General features: G+C 36.2%; 1 long non-coding RNA gene across 1 annotated transcript; it reads right to left on the reverse strand.

Annotated features, from left to right (window-relative positions):
* Positions 1-810: 810 nt before the first annotated feature.
* On the reverse strand, positions 811-14,988 carry LOC149814836 (uncharacterized). The gene is made up of 3 exons (XR_016428094.1): positions 14,826-14,988; positions 14,548-14,713; positions 811-1,087 (listed from the first exon to the last, which is right to left on the reverse strand). It is a non-coding gene; the product is annotated as an uncharacterized LOC149814836 (long non-coding RNA).
* Positions 14,989-20,373: the final 5,385 nt, after the last annotated feature.

Genomic DNA, 20,373 nt, shown 5'->3' on the forward strand with positions numbered 1-20,373 from the left:
CCCCACTGGTGCTACAACCGGTTCCGTCAGCAGTTCAATGGCAGCCTTTGTTGGTGGTGGACAAGCTATTAGTGGAGAGCTGAGTACAGGCACCATGGTTGTCTATGCATGTCATGGTCACAATGTGGACCATACAGTTGTAAAATGGTCGGACATCACATTTTCAGCATGAAGATGAGATGCTAGGTCATGCTGAATGCACCACAAGCCTTGACTTAATCACTCTGAAGTGGGGCCCGTATGGGATGCTGATTCCAAGTCCGACAGTTACCAGTCTGGGAGCAACTAAAAGTGTGAATATATACATCACAAAGGTTATCGATTACACAGAGTGCTAAATTATAACATGGGGAGAGGGAACAGGATTGCTGCCAGAGTTGAATTTCACTGTTTCAAGCTTCAGCACCTACTTTGAGACCGGAGTAAGAATGCTGCACGTTCATGAGCTGGTCGCTAAATTGGCCATATGACAACTAGACCATGTCACACTTCAAATGCACCCATCAGGGAACTCGGGTTTCATAGAGGAACTCAAGGTTGACCAATATTAACTGGTTTCTTAACCCAGTTGAACCAAGAACACTTGGAACTCAATACAAGGGTAAGACCATGGCCTCTATTCAAAATTAACTGGTTTCTTTATCTAGTTGAACCAAGAAAACTTGGAACTCTGCGCAATGGTTGGAACATGACCTCTATCCCAAGTTGAGATACCAGTTAAAACTTTGGTATCAACATCATAAAAAAGGAAAACAAGAAAGAGAACATGGCTTATATGTTGAGTAAACTGTGAAATAACGAGCTTCTATGAGTTCAACCACTGTTAGTTTCCAAATAAAAGGAGAAATTGTCAAATATACCACCCAAGAGTCTGCAATTTCAAGTGTACATGTAAACCATCTAAGATGGGCGAGCCATCACCTTATAAGATTCATTTAGAAACAGCCAAGAAAGGCAACAAACAAATTATTCTGCATCTTCCATCACAGTATTAGAATCTAAAACAAAATAAGTCAAAAGTGGTGGAGGAAACCAGCTACTGGTCACCAACTTGAACTCTTTCGCCATGAAGTACACGGGCCCGACTCTGATCAAATCATTTAAGATGACATTTTTAGGGTCCCAACAAAGCAAGTAAAAAATTGGAACAGAATACAGACAGAATCACAGAAACACTCAAGGATATTATTATTTTGGTTCAGTTTTTCACACAGAAATGCACAGATTCCATATCTCCATTTAATATAAGATTTATCTACCTGTTCCCAAAAAAAGTTTATATTTTGTAAGAACTAACTGTAATGAGCAGTCATTAAGAGGAAAAAGGAAAACAAGGATGTTCTTGACAGCAAAATCATCATTGTTTCTTTTCCTAGAAACAGGAAAAGCTCCATAACCTTGCAGAATATATAATAGTACATGTAGGTAAAGGCTTGAAGTATGTCCAAACATACAGAAGCTTGGAATAAATAAAGAATCAATAACAATAAAACAGGCTTATGCTATACCTGTTACTAGATTCAGCAAAAGGATTCTGAATTTTCACAACTGGCAATAACTGATGATTGTTCAAGAGTATAAGCAGAAATATCTATGGTTGTTCCATGTGCCAGCCTAATCAAGCCCGCCTCCTCATGGTATCAGAACATATGTATCTTCCTTATAGGCTGGTAAGTTTTAAACTAATTGGTTCAATTAGCTATGTTTTAGAAAAGACTAGTTGAAACTGAAATCAAGGGAAAATAGGGTCATAAAGAATGAAAAGCAGAAAACAGGATCAATGACAATCACAAGAAAGGTTACTGGAAGCACTACCTACACTTGGAAAGCACGATTCCCAAGAAGACTGCTTTGAAAAACTAGGAGATGCTTCCCTTGGCAGGGGAAGTGCATAGAAAGAGTGGTTTTGTTCTATGACCGACAGTACTCTTATTTAAGAGTACTCCCAGTTGGAGTGGATGCACAAGCACTTATTTGAAATACAAATATTCTAGTCTTTGTTCAAAAATTTGGAATGGATGTTTATTCAATTTTAATTAATTAACAACTTCTACAAAATTTAAGAGAGTTTTTTAATAACACAAGTTATTAAGAAGAAATACATAATAAAATTTATACTTAAATTAATACTATGCATGTAGATACCTATTTCTATACTGGAATAGTAGAAGAAAAATCAATACAAAATCATTTGTCAGTATGTTTGCGCCATTTTAAATATTGAAATCTTCAAAAATTCCAGTTTCTCTTTCCAAATGCTTTCCATTCAGTTCCTGCATCTAGCTTCACCTGGGAATGAAAACTACTTGCTTTCGTTTTTTAAGATGATATTTGGCATCGTCATTTCACCCATTGCAATGTTCCATTTTTAAAGTCATTGTCAAATAAAGGAGTCATATCTAAGTGTCTTGTACTAAGTTGGTGAATGACTTTTACAAACTTGACAACTTGCAAACAATGACTCGTCCATTCCTTTTGAAATCATCCATTCTGATGTCACATTCATAGATGATTATAGTAGATATACCTGGATATTTTTCATGAAATGTAAGTCTAAAGTTTTTGGCATGTTTCATCAGTTCTACTCCTTTATTCAGAGTTGATTTGGGCAAAACAGTCAACTTTCAAAGTGATGGTGGGGGTGAGTATAGTTCCCATGCAAGGATTTTCTGCATGAACACAGTATACATCATAGGAAGTCATGCCCCATATACTCCACAGCAAAAATGAAGTTGTTGAGGGAAAACACAGGGACATTGTAGAAAGCGCACTCAGTATGATACATATGGGTGGTGCACAATTGGTACTGTGGACAGAAACTTTTCATACCACTGTGCATATCATTAATCGGCTACCAATGAAAATCTTAGGAGAGAAAACACCATATTACACACTATATGGTGTAGAGCCATTGTATGATGAATTAAAAGTTTAGGGTTATGTGTGTTATGTTCACATAGATGATTCACAGATAAGTAAGTTTTCCCCAAAAGCACAAATCTACAGATTTGTTGGATATGCCGATGGGTATAAAGGCTATAGGTGTTGGAATCCAAAGAGATGCATAGTTACATCGATACAGTCTTCAACGAAAAGAAATTTGATATTGCTGAAATTTTAAAGTGCAAACGGGTGCATGAGTCAACAACTCTCATATTTGTGCAGATGATTTTGTATCCTGGTCAAATTTGTCATTTTGCAGGGTGTCAATGGTGAATGAAATATTGATCATGATCAATCCATGCAAAGTCGTGAAGAAACATTGAGTGTCAATGCACCTGCTTATGTAGAAATGCCAGCAACAAGAAATCTCAATGTTGTAAGTGTAATGAAACATGAAACAAGAGTGCACAAATACATTACCAACAAAGGGTTACATAAGTGCACAAAATAATATGGTCTCTAATGAACCGATAACAATCTCATAAAAGAGATACAAGAATATGAAACCCACAAGATCACAAGAGCATAAAGAAAAATATTATATTAGAATATCTCAAATGCTATTCAAAAGCATACTTTACAAGGGGGAGTGAGGCTCTATTCACATATAGTGAAGGGACTGCCTTCAACGGTCATATTTATGACCGTTGGGGGCAGTCCAATGACTAGTTGGACTGTCCCCCAACAGCCATATTACATATTACTTAAAGAAAATAAAAAATAAAATAAAAGTAAAAAGACTTTTCAGTCCTTAATGGATTGTAGTAAAATACATCTTATAAAATTACTAAAATACCCCTGATATATAGGGATGGCAGTGGACCAGGGCGGGGGACAAGGTCGCCACCCCCCACCCCGTTTCAAAATCTGAACCTTCATCCCCGCTTCCATCCCCGCACGGGGATGGATTTTAACCCCCACCCCTGCCTCCATCCCCGGTCCAAACGGGGGTGAGGCGGGGCCCCGTTTCCCCTCGGTCTATAGTTATTCCTTAAAGGATTGGGAATGGGGCGGGGAAAGGCGGGGATTGAGACGGGGACTGGGCGGGGGAAAGCGTAAGTCCATCCCCGCACGGGGATAGATTTTAACCTTCATCCCCGCCTCCATCCCCGTTTCATGCCCTTCATCACCGGTCCAAACGGGGCGAGGCGGGGTGGAGCCCCGTTGTCCCCCGGTCCACTGCCATCCCTACTAATATACGCATATTGTATAAATATACATATATCAGTCAGGTATATATATAAAGTATTTTAACATTGCCCCTCAAACTTACGGTGAAATCACCGAAAGTTTGTGAAGAAGATACAAGAATCTGGGTAAAGGAAGAGCTTTGGTAAAGAAGTCTGCAATCTGAAACTCGAACTGAACATATAGTAAAGTAATCATTCCCTTCAAATATTTTTCGCAAACATAGTGTCATTCCATCTTAATATGTTTTGTTTGCTTATGAAATGTGTGATTATTGGCTATATATATGACGCTTTTGTTATCGGAGCATAATTTTGAAGGTTCTGAAACATCACCCATATCTGAAAGTAGTGCTCTCATCCACACGACCTCGGTGGTTGTTGTAGCCATCGCCATGTACTCAGCTTCCGTGAAAGATAAAGACACTTTCTGTAGTTTTTTGCATCGCTAAGAGATGAAGGAATCACCTATAAACACGCAAAAACCTGTAGTTGAGTGACAGCTATTGGGATCTCTTTCTTAGTCAGAACCAGTATAAGCAATAAGATTTAAAGATGATAAAGAGGATAAGAATAACCCTTTAGATATAGTTTTCTTGATGTATCAAACTATTCTTAATATTGCACTCATGTGAACCAATTTGGGCGCATGTTGAAATTGACTTGCAGTGTGTACGGCATGCGCAATGTTTGGCCTGATAATAGACAGGTACATTAATAATCCGATAAGTTGTCTATAAGGAGTCAGATCATCTAATAACACTCTATCTTCAGTTCTTATTTTTACATTTATTACTTCAGGAGTATCGACATATTTTATGTCAATGATTACCAAATGCGCAACAATATTAGTTGTAAACTTGATTTGAGATAAAATGTACCCTCTTGACGAGTAGGTTACTTCAATTCCTAAAAAATATTTCAAAAAATCAAGGTCAGTCATATCAAAAGATTTTTTAAGCATAATTTTAATTTCTTCAATTTCCTTCTGATCATTCATAGTGATGATAATATCAACATACAAAAGGAGAATGATAAGTGAGGTACCTTTAGATCTTAAAAAAGAGCAGTGTCAGTGTAACAAGATTTAAATTCAAGATTCAACACAGTACCACTAAACTGATCATACCATGATTTAGGAGATTGTTTAAGCCCATATAAAGTTTTTTGAAGACGAAAAACTATACTATTTTTAATAGTCAAACCAGGGGGAGGATTCATGTACACTTCTTCATTTAAGTTTCCATTTAAAAATGCATTCTTAACGTTTAACTGATATATAGGTCATTTTCTAATGGATGCTACTGTAACTAGATCTCTAATTATGGTCATACGGGCTATTGATGCAAATGTTTCTTCATAATCTATTCCATATTCCTGAGAGTATCATTTTGAAACTAATCTTACTTTATATCTTTCTAAGGACCCATCATTTTTGTTTTGATTTTAAAGACCCATCTACATCGTATTGTCTTATTTCCTTTGAGGAGAGGTTGAATTGTTCAAGTATGGGCCTTATGTAATGCATCTAATTCTATTTTCATGGCTTTAACCCATTCTTTTATGTTTTTAGCTTCGTTGTAGTTAGATGGTTCATGATATGAATGAATGGCTAGAAGACAAGCCCTATAGTTTGGAGAAAATGATTCATAAGAGACGAATCTATTTGGAGGCTTATGTATTCGTTCAGATCTTCTAACACTAGTTTCTTCAAATTTTGTTGATTGATTATATCTTTCAAACGCACATGGATGCTCTCCATTATCTCGTCTAGAGTATTGTAAGAGATTATGAGATGATTCTCTTTCTTCACTTGAGTTATTAATAGACTTGAAATTACCAATGTTATTATCAACAATTTCATTATTTGATTTAGGTAACAAATCAAATAAGAAGGCATACTCAGATTCTACCTTAGGTTTTTCAAAATCAAATCCATTTTCATTTTCAAGAAAAGTAACATTTCTAAAAACATAAAGCTTATCATTTGTTTGATCATAACATCGATAGATTTTTTTATTTTTGGCATATCCAAGAAAGACACATTTTATAACTTTAGGAGAGAGTTTGTTATATTTTTCAAGAAGTACAAAACATTTACATCCAAATACTCTTAGCCTTTTCAAGTTAGGAGGAATTTTAAAAAGTTTTTCGATAGGAGATTTGTTTTCCAATGTTTGAGAAGGCATTCTATTTATTAGATATACTGCGATTAGGGCTCGGCCCAAATTTTTTTTGGAATTTCTTTTGAAATAAGTAGAATCCTAGTAGTTTTAATAATGTGATGATGCTTTCTTTCAAAAATATCATTTTGTTGGGGGGTCCTAGGACAATATTTTTGGTGTACAATTTCATGAGTTTTAGATATAATTGAAATTCATTTGAAAAAAACTCTTTCCCTGAGTAGGAGCGGAAGACTTTAATATTTGTTTCAAATTAATTTTTAACAAGATTATGAAAATTTTTAAAACATGAAAAAACTTCGGATTTGAGTTTGAGGAAGTATATCCAAGTATGTCTACCAAAATCATCTATGAATGTAACATAATATGAATAGCCACCTTTTGACATAATGAGAGCAAGACCCCATATATCCAAATGCACTAATTCAAAATTTTCATTAGACACGGAAGTTCTAGATCCAAAAGGTGTCATTTGCATTTTTCAAGTGTACAATCTTCGTATACAAAATCTTTATCTTTACAAAAAAAATCCAAAAATAAAAAATGAGATAATTTGGATATACTTGGGTGTCCTAATCTTTTATGCCAAAGATCTAAATTAATGTCTTTGACATAATTATAAAAAAAAAAATTGGGTAAACATAAGGAATCCATATAGTAAAGATCCCATCTTTTATGGCCTTACCCAATCAGTTTCCCTGACCGGAGATCCTGCACCCAACAAGCCTTAGATAAGAAGAATACTTTACATCCATAATTGAAAATTTAAGAAACCGAAAAAAGATTCAAGTCCAATTTTGGAATAACCCTCACTTTTGGAACAATTTTTTTTTTAAGATATTGTTAAGGTTTCTTATACTTTTAACTTTTAAAGAGGTACCATCGACGGTTGATACACATGAAAAATATGAATTAGTGTAATCGGATAATAGAGACTCATTATGAGTGATGTGAAAAGAGACACCCGAATCCAAAATCCAAGAAGACATACTTTGAGGAGAAGATGACGGCGCCGGATGTAGAGGGAGTGGCTTTAAGAATTTGTGAAACGGTTTCTGCTGTTTAGGCAATGGCAAAATCATTGAAGTTGATCCCTTTCTTTGATTCTTGAGGTTCTTCACTTAAGGCGTCCACTTTCTTAAATTTGAGACAAACCGATCTTCTATGCCTCAATTCCTTACAATGATGACAAATGATTTTACCTTTGTATTCTCCTTCATTATGTCCTTCCCTATTAAATTTTCTTTCAAAGTGAGGTGGTTTATATGTTTTTACAAAAATTTTGGGTCTTGCCATGGCAACAACCTAATCCTTAGACTTATGTATTCCAAGTTTTGTTTCTTCTTGGTAAATTTGAGCAAGAGCCTCACTTATAGGAGTCGAGGTCCTATGAAGCAAGGAGGACCCAACTTGCTCAAATTTCGGCCAGAGACCATAAAGAAAAAAAAAGATTTTCTCTTTCTATTTGAGATCTTCTCATTTCAATAGTCGAACCTTCCCATTTTGGTTCTAACATCACTAGTTCATCCCAAATAGGAGATAAAATACTGTAAAAGGCTCTTACACTTTTATCTCCTTGTTTGGTATTACGTACCTTATCTTGAAGATAACATAGCCTAGCATCTTTTTAGATGAAGGTATTCTTTAGAAAAATTCATGCATCACATGCCTTTTTAAACTTGATGATGTTGGTGGCGATTTTGAACTCTATGGTATTCATGAACCATGAGAGAATTTGAGCATTGCTAGCTTCTCAATCCTCCAACTTGTTTTGATATTCTTGCAAAGCTTTCTCCTTTTCTTCTTCGGACAAAGCTTTGACTTGATCTCCTTCTCTTCTTGTCAATTTGAGTTGTGGTTCATTAGTGGTACGGTTATTGATGTTAAAATTTATATTGGTGTGATCATTTTAAGCCTTTCCATCTCTTTGACACATTGAAGTATTGCTCTTATACATGTGTTGTTTGCTTATTGGCAATTTGATATAGTTGTTAATCATTTATATCTTAGTATGAAATGTCTATCTAAATCATTGATATATTGTATAAGCATGTTTGCCCCTTGACCTTCTATATTGATAGGTGATTATATTTTTAGTCTATAGTAATTTAGTATTTTGTTTCTACATTTAGTGATACATTGATATGGATGTTTGACTTATTGGATTATCGCATCTCTTAACTATTTTTGAAATATTTCGAATTAAGTTTTCTAGTGTCTTTTTCGTTAATATTCATTATTAAATTATTGTCACTAACTCTTATCTCAATGATTATTGAAATTTGTTTTTGAAATATTTCTAAAATAGTTTTTCTCATGATTCATTGTGATTTAAGTGATTATTGTATTTTTCATTTTGTGTTTTTGGCACTTGTGGAGGGGTGACAACCAATTTTCCTATAACGGTTGGGTTACATCAAGGATCTGCTATAAGCCCCTTCCTATTTGCTATAGTGATGGATGAGCTTACGAGATCAATTCAAGAAAATGTGTCGTGGTGTATGTTGTTTGCTGATGATATTGTTTTGATTGATGAGTCTAGAGCTGGGGTTAATGCTAAGTTAGAATTATGGAGACAGACATTGGAAGCAAGAGGTTTTAAGTTGAGTAAGAGTAAGACAAAACACATGGAATGGTGGTTTAGTAAGCAACGAAGTAGTGATGGGAGTGTAATGAAGCTTGGTGAGCAAGAAATACCGGTGGATGATTGTTTCAAATATTTGGGATCTATCATTCAAAAGTATGGAGAAATTGATGAAGATGTAAATCATAGGATAAAGGTTGGGTGGATGAAATGAAAGAGTGCAAATGGAGTGTTGTGCGATCGTAGAATGCCATTGCGGTTGAAGAGAAAGTTTTATAGGATGACTATTAGGCCTGCTTTACTATATGGTACGAAATGTTGGGCTGCCAAGAGACATCATATTCAAAAAATGAGTATAGCTGAGATGGATGTGTGGAAATACAATAAAAGATAAGATTCGGAATGAGGAGATACGTAAGAAGGTAGGCATTGCACCCATTGAAAATAAGTTGAGAGAGAATCGTTTACGGTGGTTTGGACATATTCGGCGAAGGCCTAATGATGCTCCAATTAGAAGGATGGAGAAATGAGAAAATATATTAGTTAAAAGAGGTCGGGTAGGCCTAGGAAGACATGGATGAAGGTGATAGGAAAGGATATGAATGCTTTGAACCTCACCGAGGACATGGCATTGGATAGAAATGATTGGAGGAGAATGATTCATGTGGAAGACCCAGAATGATTTTCTTTTTTGGTTCATATCGCCGACCCCAATTGTTTTGGGATGAAGGCGTAGTTGTTGTTGTTGTTGTTGTTGTTGTTTTTGGAATGCTTGACCATCCTCTCTCCATATGTATATATATCTAGCATTATAATTAATTATTTTGTCTTTATATATAGTGTTATAATCCCTTTGTTGTAGTTATTGTTTTATGTTGCTTTCTCGTTCCAGGAACTAAAGGAAGTCGTGGATTGAGTCAAAGCTCTGTGGAGATTTCAAGATTAGAGTGCTTAGAATTCTAATGATGATTGAAGTTTGAAGAAGCCTTAAAACTTGAAGATCCCATCTTGAAGATTATTTATGAAGGCATTTGAAGACCTATCTTTGTGTTGTTTTTTGCAAACTTTTGGTGATCCACCATAAGTTTGAGGGGTTGTGTTAAAATATATATAATATCATATTGTATTTGTTCTATATACCTAAGTATACTTAGGTATACTTATTAGTATTTCTTTTTGTATTCTTATTCTTTTGTACTTAAGGTATACTTTTGGTATGCCTATTGGTTTTTGTCCTTAGCAAGGTTAAGTATTGTATCGTTACACATATCGGTCGGGCCCAAATTAAGACTATATCGTATCGTAAAATATCATAAATTTTTAATAAAAAATTTCCAAAAAATCAAGAAAAATAGCAAAAATTCTAAAAAAACATCACATGAAACAGTGATAAATTGCATAAAATACAATCATAAAATCATACATGAAGCATGTATGTCTCTATGAGCTGCATAAGACATCATTAAATATCAACTAATATAGAATCATAGATAATACTGCATGCATATCTCACAAGAATAATGCAAAATATGTAATATATAAAATGAAGAATACATAATATATATATATAAAAAAAAATGGATGAATGAAAAATATATACATAATACATGGACTATTAAGTGTAATTTATAAAAAGTTATATATATTTTTAAGTATAATGTATAAAAATGTATATACTATGTATAAATAACATGGAATGTTTTTACACGAACCAGCTCATCTCATTCAGGGACGAGCCAAGCTCGAGCTCGGCTCGGCTAAACACGAACACGAGTTGAGCCACGAGCTCAATCCACTAGTAAACGAGCCGAGCCCGAACATGCCCTGGTCAGTTCATTCGGCTCGTTTACCAGCCCTAGGTACGGGTACGGGTACGACACGGCAATTCCAAAAGTGGGTATGGGGACACGGCTATATATAATATATTAAATATCACATAAATACAAAATAAATTCAAAATAAACTGAATATAATCTAAATATATAGGGTATATCTAAAATATATTATATACTGAAAATAAGAAGTTATAAACTAAAAATATAATTATAAATTATAAATTATAAATTATAAATTGAATACAAACTTGTATGTATAGAGGCTAAAATGGTGTGTTCGGGTGTCGATGCATGTGAAATCGGGGATACATGTGTCGACACGGGTATGGAGGGCAAAATGGAGTGTCCAGGTAAAATTCTATATAAATAGGATCTGGACTAGTATCAAATCAATTAATCCACCCACGTACACCTTGGAGGCATGTGAGGAGTAGACTAGAAATAGGTTGAGTGAACCCCAAGTAGGAACAGCCATGTGCACCTCCCTTGGGTTACTGTTAGCCCAATAGAAATGGCCCACTATGATTTTCTCACCCATCATGGTTAGCCTCATCAATAAAATGGGTTTAAATCATAATTTGAAGATAAAGTGGTTGTTTTGCTAAAAAGCAGAAAGTAGGTTTTCAGTTTTTGGATAAACCCTTGCAACAAGTTTTGATTATTGGCCTACTCATACAATTAGGGTGATGATGCCCACTTCCCTCCAACCATATGAGCCCCACAAATGATGAACCATGGTCATTGGCCTTATAGTTTAGGGTCAACAAAAACGGGATTTGAGAAAGAAATAATGTGAATGTGGCACCAAACAAACTACTACATGACAAAGAATAGCATGGTAGCCTGTGATCTATCAAATTTTGTAACTCAACACTGAGACATAAGATGAACTAGAAGCTGAAATGGGAGCAGCCAAAAAGCATGGAGCAGCATGAACCAGAAAATACTGGTTAAAACATCAAATGGTAAGTCTACTAGAATGCCTTATAAAGCAAAGATTTTCTTAATTAGAAGAATAAACCTCCCCTCAGCCACAACCAGCCTCAAACCGGAAGGTCCCTTCCTTTCACCTGTTACCTCTGGGTGTAGGAAAATCATGATCAGAATACCATGACAAGAGTGGCCATCCTATTTATCAATAATAGTTATATCTACTACGTCCCTTTCCTGCCTAACATGATTGGCATCTGCTGGGTCTCTCTATCTCTGATTGACTTCACCTTCCCCATCTTTTAACAAAAAGATTATTGCAAAAAAAGAAAGTAAGGGTGCTTTGGCATAGTTTTCCTACCTACTCTAAAAGTGTGAAGAAAAAAAATGCATCAATTAAAATTTTAAACCATTCCTTGGACCTAACAATACCTTGGTTTAAATGGTTTTGATGGAGAATATCAATGTCCAACATGAAGCAAAAACATGTGAAACAATAACCTATTAATAACCTATCTTGGATTGGAAGCTTAACATGACTAGACTTGGTGGCTGCACTCAATGGCTACCCATTGCAAAGACTCTCCCATTGCTTTTCTTCATTTTAGTCATTTTTCTTCCCATTTAGGGTGTGTTTACTATTTACTTGTGCAGAAACCAGGGTATTTCTATAGAAACATGTGAAAGCCGACATATTTCCAAAGTATTTCTGCAGGAGCCACTACACAATCAAACATGGAGGGCACTTTCTGTCCCCAAAATGAATGCCCCTAGGGTGGTTAGCCTCAGTTTCCATGGAAGAACGCTTCGAGTGAATTTTGTGGGGAGCCTAATTCCACAGGACACAAACACACCCTTAGATATAAAAGTGAATTAGACAACAAATGTACATAGATGAACTAGTCAAGGCAGAATCTGTAATAACTCTTCTATTGGGTGAGAGATTTAGGGACAGAAAGATTTTGGACAATCTATTTTGAATGGAAGCGAATATCACAGTATCATTGATTCATCACAAATGGACCCATGGAAGATCAGAAATAAGGTATTCATTGAAACAAGTGAGGCCATTCGTTCAAATTTGAGGAAGCACATGGAAGTGGTAAATAAAAATATCACAGCATATGAAGGCAATGACAATATAGACCATATTGAATATAAAAAGAAAGAAAAAAGACACATTATGCAATACTATGTTTGCATTGAGAGTAATCTAAATTCCTGGACATTTACAAAGATCTAGATAAGCAGGTGAGACACATCAGAAGCATTGCAACTTTTTTTGGGGCATAATTTGCTTAGCAGCACCTGCAACTCTGATGATTAATTGCGTCTGCAGTTTTGATGAATCAGTTACCACTATCGAGGACTCCTGGCCCTGATCCACATGCCACAGTTTTTGTATGGCTTACAGCCTAAAGTAACGTTTTTACACAATTAAATATGAAGCAGAGAGGTTGTTCTCTTGCAAGCTGCTGCCCATTTTGTTTGAAGGTGGAAAAAACCAGGCTGCACATGTTCTAGGTTTGCGTTTTCTTCAGATGGTTGTTCTACATTGTTTCCTAAAGCATGAAGTTTGCCTTGCAAGAACTTACTGCTATTCAGCAGGTTATTTTGGCCCCATGGGAGAAGTTGAAGGGCAAGAGAGGGACTGCAATTTGGAAGGGCTTGCTAGCTTTAGCGGGGTCATGCATGATTAGAAAGAAACGAGCAGATATTGATGATTCTAACAGTCATCTTGATGTGGTTCATGGAAGAACACAAAAAACCAATATTCAATATTGTTGTGGACACAAGATACTTGGATTGGAGAAGGCTTTGGCTGAATTGGATCCCCAAGACTGGAACATAGTTTGAGTCCTGCCTTTTTTTAATGCAGCTTTTCCCTGGCACTCAGCTGTTTCTCTTAAGGTGACCACAAAATCCGGTCACCATTCCTATTGTTGGGTATCTCTCCTTTAATGAATATCTTTCCTTTCAAAGAGAAACAAATTAATTACTACAATTGGTTGATTTTGCTTTATTTTTATTTTTTCAGTATATTGTTTTATAGTAGAAAATTCAGACATAATACGACTGTTGATAAATACATCAGCAAACAAGAGAAGTTAAGCACTAAACAATAAGAAATATAGATGATCGAGTAACTAATAGCACATTATTACAATGGATATGGAACTTGAACAGGATTTGTAATTGAAAGGAAGATTGATCATCTTCAAGGTATGTAGGTCAAAGCAAGAATTCTAAATGCTATCACATTTATATGCAAAACTCTACCCTTGTATTGCACGTAAGTACTACATAATATAACTTTGTAACGTCTTGCTACTTATTTTCCTTGATGTTTTACGTCTTCAACATTTTAAAATTATCGCTGTATTTTCTTACCCACTGCACTCTGATTAACTAGTAATACCATAGTCTATCTGATTTTTGTACACAGAGAGAAAAAGGATAACTATAGAATGTTCCAACCCTGTTCTAACAAAATCTAAGAAGTTATTCTCCCAATACCACATCTTGCTTCATTTGTATGACATGGCATATGCAGTAATATACTAAATAAATAAACACACTAAACACAAATGTGCTTGGAGCTTCTAAACTAAGTACCCGTTTCCACTACGATTGCATTTTTGTCTTTCCACTTGTAGCCTAAAGGACGCAGTTCCACTGAGACATTCTCATGGAACATATTCAACCATCCAGCATTATACGTAACATGTTCGATCAGATAATATGGCACCCAACTGCCAGAAAAGAGCAAACCATGAACACAATCAATCAAACACCCAGACAAAGAAACACTTACAAACACCCACTATGCTAAGAAATCCATCAAAATGAATCAATTACAGCAACAGAGAGAAAACGTTGCTTACTTAACAACAAACTAAAAGAGGTCAGATCCCTTTGGAGGTGCAGAATATGGTAGACATTGATCTACAGCCCATGGCATCCACACCAAGGCACGACCTTAGCCTTGACGTAGCAACTGCAGTATGGAAGGGGAGAAGAGACTGAAGACAACCCAATTCGCCAGGCAACCTAAAGATCAAAAAGGGATGAGAAAACAGAAAGGTGGGTGTTTGGAGATGATGAAAAAACGAAAACGACCATGTTGGTTTCCGCATAAATGGTAGGCTGCGCATGGGTTTACCTTGAAGAGAAAATGGATGGGCGAGCAAGAAGAGGTGATGAAGTGGTAGGGGAGGAGAACATACGGCCTCTAATGGCGGATTTTAAAGAGAAGAGCGTTGGTTTTGCTAGAGAGCGGCATCGGGACGCCATAGCAGAAGGGTAAAGAGAGAGAGAATGGTCTCCAGTCCACTGCCCGGAATAGCGTTGGTGATCCAGCATGGTATTTCGTACTTCATTTCACGCAAAGGTTGCTGGGTCCAGGTCCAGGTCCAGGTCCAGACCCGACCTTGCGGTACCTCTTGATGAACCTGGTGTATGGAATGTAACATGTTCACGGGTCGGGTTAGATCCAACGCCAACTGGGCGTGATCCAGATCTGCCATTATGGTCTAAGGGTATGTTCGGCCCCTCAACTCGCACTCTGATTCAGAGTGATTTCAAATCTTTAGATTAGAATTGAAATCCCAGGGCAACCCTTGAGACACCATAGGAGAAGGGTACAGAGAGAGAGAGAATGGTCTCCCCAACTGCCCGGAATAGCGTTGGTGATCCAGCATGGTATATCGTACTTGATTTCATGCAACGTTTGTTGGGTCCAGGTCCAGTGGCGCATGGAATGTACGAGCAGAGCTCGAGCTTAGCTTGGCATGTACAAGCTCGGCCCACAAAATTGCATGTGCATGCTCAGCTCGAGCCTGAACCATTGGTGTTCAGGTTCGGCTCGTGCCGAGTAGCAAGTTGGACCAAGCTTGGCTCGTTAAGCTCATTCTGAGCACAACGGACCGAGCTAGACCGAACTCAGCCTGTGGCTCGGTTCGAGCACAGCAGGCACAGAGACAGAGAAGAGCAGACGACAGCAGAAATCCTGGATGAAACTGCTACGTTGCACTGCACAATCGCCTCCAAGTTCAGCTTTCTCTTAAGTGGATGGCCAGGGTTTGTAGACAGCATTAAAGGAAGAGGGCTCCTCGTCTTTGTCATGGCTTTGCTTGCCACCCACAACGACGAAGACGATGAGTCCATCTAGACATTGTGATGGATAGGGTGGACGTTCTCAGAAGCCGACTTAGTCCGCCGGTGGTTGCCTGCCAATCGGGGCTTCGGAGGGAGGGATTCTGGTGAAGAAATCCCCCTTGGAATCAAAGAAAAGAGTTCAGAGAGAGAAAGAGAGATCAAAGAGACGAGAGAGAGAGAAAGAGAGTTGGGAGACAGAGGGACGACACTCGAGGCAGGGCTGGGGGCTCGAGTTGGGATGATGCTTGAGGCGGGGCAGGATCGGGGCTTGAGTAGGTTTTATTTTATATTTTATATTATATAAAATATAACTACAAGTTGAGCCTTATCGAGCTCAGTAGGCTGATCAAGCTTGACATGTTTGCTCGGTAGAGCCTCTGAGCATAGTTCAAGCTTGGCTCAATTATGGGATGATACAAGTCCAAGCCGAGCTTAAGCTGGCTTAGTTCATTGTGCATCCCTAATCTGATGTACTTTTTGGTGGGCAAGGAGACCTCAAGGGTTTTATTAACGGGAGGCCAGCCAATGTGAATCTACTTTAAGTAATTGATCCTCAATAAGATTCACAAATGTGTGGAGACATTCAAATATTAATGTTTGTGAATGTCATTAAAGTTCGCGAGCTACCATGAGAAGCTTTTTTAAGTAAATGATCTTCAAGGAGGTAGCAAATAACATACAAATTCACATATATAGTCGACATTCGTGAGCTACTGTGTGAATCTACTTTAAATAATTGATCCTCAAGGAGGTCCGCAAATATATGGTGACATTTGCATATTAATGTTTGTAAATGTCTTAGACCTTCGCATTTTGATCGATCTCCGCAAATAAGGTACTAACTTCACATATATAGTACGACATTCGCGACCTCCATGCAAATCTCTTTTAATTAAATGATCCTCAAGAAGGTTTGCAAATACCCTATGAAATTCACATATAGTGTTTACGAATTTGCTCTGTATATGCGAAAGTTCTGACTCATTAGCAGAGTTTTTGAACATTTGCAAAATTGAGCCTACAATTTTTTCTAGTTTTTGTGAATATTTGTATGAGCATTAAATGTGATGATCGTCAATATAAAAGTGATCATTCGCATTCCAAGGCTATTGTCGCATAAACTAGCATTTTGTGGTCCCTAACGTTCTTCCCCCAACAAAATTTTTTGACAATTATTTTTGGCAACACTTCTTCGATGGCAGATCATCAGTGACTTTTTTAGAATCATCGACAATGATTTTTTTCAATAAGTAACAATTGAATAAGTTATTTTTTAAAACAACAACATAAATCAGTAAATAATTAAAACATTGGCATGAGTTCATTATTTTGTGAAAGAATCACATGGTTTTCAAGTTATATTTGTTTATTCAATAGTGTATTCCATTTTTTCTTTGTTAAAATCATTTGTCATTAAGTGTTTATTTATCACTTTGTTTACTTAATGATTGGTATGTCTTTATCCTTTAAATTGGTTGTCTATGTGTTCTTGTATTATAAACATGAGTAGGGGAACACTTGCATCCTTTTTTGAGTTTTTTTAACATTTTCAATAGCCTATTATAATTTTCTTGTTAATGCCTTTTTAATAGCCTCTTCCCTATCACTATTGTTTGCATGTTTACCTTTATTCCTTTTTTTATTATTATAAAAAATATTGAACATGTTTATTATAAAATAATGAATAAAGAGACTATCTCGGTGGGGCCCATACCCATACTATGTGCTACTTTTGGAATATCATAGGAAAAGCCAAATAAGAAAATTACACATTGGGTTTGTGGAACTTGTGTAGAGGGCTTTGAATGCCTCTCTAAGAATGAAAAAGATAAGTCAAAATAAGGTTCTAAAAATGGAGTGTAAGACCCTATTTTAAGGTTTGTCCAAGTAGGCTTATCCAAAGATAGACTAGGCTCTCAAGGCTTTATCTAAAATTAAGGTTTTTCTAATTATTTTATATTGTAACTTGTGTAGGCTTTACGAGCCCACCCTTGGCCTATATATAGGCCCTTGTTTTTTAGCCTAAGTATGAATGAATTCGGTATTGCTCTCTCTCTAGCTCAAGTGTCTCTCTTGGCTTCATTCTCTCTCTATATATCTTCTAATGAGTTCTTAGCCCCTTGAATTTGTCTTTCTATATTGCTCTTTCTCTCTATAGCTTTTAGTGAATCTACCAAACCCTAAAATTTGATGAACCCTTATTTTTGTTAGACTTAGAAAAATCACCTCGCCTTTTGTAAGGAGTCTCTATGTCAAATTTAGACCTAGCATACCTTAGGATATCTAGCTTCAACTCTTCGAATTTAAGGATTTATAGAGCTTTCTGTAAATAAATCTCTATTTTTCAATTCGGGTATACTCAGTTTGCCCCTATCGTGTCTTGTCTGTCCGACTACTTCAAAAAAATTGTTTTCCCTACTCGTGTGTCATCTGGCCCTAAAAAGGGATCTGTAACTATTTCAAGGTTTTCATAACCATCCCTTAAAATTTAGGATTTTTTTGTGGTTTTGTTTGGGTGAACTAATTTTTCTAGCAAACCATGTTAGAAATGTACACCCTTTTACTCAAGCTTGATTATTGACCTAGACTTTGACCTAACCGAGCCTAATGCGGACAAAAAGATCTTAACCTAGGTCTAAGAATGCATCAAGTAGTGCTAGGATAGACAAGAAAGTGCGATCATTCTTGTTCTACTTCTTTGGTATATGCATATTCATCAACATTGGTGGAAAGACGATACATGCATCATACACACAATTGTTATTAGACCGCGATTGTGTTGATAAATACACATGAGGAGCAACCTCACTTGCACACCTATATGCAAGTTTAAGTAATATGAGGCATGAAAGAAAAAATATCACTGTTATGTTGGTGGTGTTGGAGATATTTGTTCATTCATTGTTTCTTAATTTTTTATTTATATTCAAACTATGATTTAACATTATTAATGTACTATATTGTGTATTAATCCTTATAGGTTTTGATATAAGAGCTAATATCTATTGAAAGGCCCTTGATATGCGATTGTTCTTAAATTTTTACTTGTTGAAATGTGGAGTTGGTAATGCAACAAATAAAAGGAGAATGATCAAAGATGGTAGGGTCCTCATATAGGAAAGACACTTTGCTTTGCAAAGTTGCGTGGGTTGACCATGGTACTTGTAAGTAAGCATGTGAAAAAATTTCTTATATTGTTATCAATAATGTGATATAAGACTAACCATGAATGAAACTTTATTTTGTAGGTAACGTAGTGTCCGTATGAATACGCATATGCGAAGGAGAAGGAGAAGGAGAAGGAGGAGGAGGATAAGGTTGTGAAAGCCATGAACATTGTAAGAAGGGACATTTGGTTGTAAAACATGAATGAAGTTGAGTGCCAATTGGCCAATCGAATGGTTCAATAATTTGGGTTTATTTAGCAATCATCATGTCGCCTTAACACAAATAGCAAAAATATCTCTTTTTGCATAAAGGATCATGCCAAAGATTATCTCATGTTGTTCAAAATTGAACTTGAAGACTAACACGATGAAAACGATGGCATTCACTTGTCATCTATGATACCTACCCACGAAGATGACAATGTAGCTGCAAGCAATCCCTCTACAAAGAGGGGCACTAAGGAGGAGGATGAAGTTGTGACAATGAGTTTAAAGCATAGAAAGACAGCAGGTGGAATGAATATAGAGTTGACTCTTGCAATAGCTGAAAACTGCATAATGAAGGATTTGCTTTAAGTAAAAGAGTCCATTATACAGACTCAAGTTGACTTGATTACTAACAAGAATCAGGTTATTGAGAAGTAAATAGTATGCCTAAAGTATCCACAATAGTGATTTTTATGGTTTTTAAGTAATTATTATAATTTAGTATAATAATTTTTAAATAATTATAATTGAGTTTTGCTATTTTGGTAAATCATTATAATGTCCTGCTATTTTTGTAAGTGAAGTTGTAATTGATTTTTTGTTTGTACTAATGTATATTTTTAAGATTTGAATAGTTTTTTATTTAAGTAGGTGTGTTGATGACAATGGTGGTAGTGATGATGACAATTATGATGACAGTGGTGGTGGTGGTGGTGGTGGTAGTGGTGGTGGTAGTTATTAAAGAGAAGTGGTGGTAGTGATGAGGATGATGTGATGGGACAGAGTGAAAAGAATGAAGTTCTAAGGAAAAAAAAGCCTCGCACTTTAAAATCATAAAAAATGCTTTGAAATTCAGTTAAAATCGGGTGAGTGAGTTTGCAATATCTTTTGGCTAAATGTCATTATTTCCAAGGGTAAGGATAGTACAGTTAGTTGTATTAACAATGCTATAAAGTAAAGGCTAGTGTCTATACTATTAAGATAGTTCAAAGATGGATATGGTTCAGTTAGGTATCTGATTGTGTTTACTAAAGTTTGTTTTCTCGATATATTTCCGATAAAAAGCGCCAGTAAAGAAAACAAAGCAAAGTTCGCTGGTGGGAAACTGAAGAATAAAAAACAGAGATCGAATGCCCTATAAATAAGCTCCCTCCCCGTCGTTCTTGTTTCTTTTGCTGG

Source organism: Nuphar pumila, chromosome 15 (genome assembly GCF_984573655.1).
Source record: "Nuphar pumila chromosome 15, dmNupPumi1.hap1.1, whole genome shotgun sequence".
In the NCBI taxonomy this organism is placed as follows: Eukaryota; Viridiplantae; Streptophyta; class Magnoliopsida; order Nymphaeales; family Nymphaeaceae; genus Nuphar; species Nuphar pumila.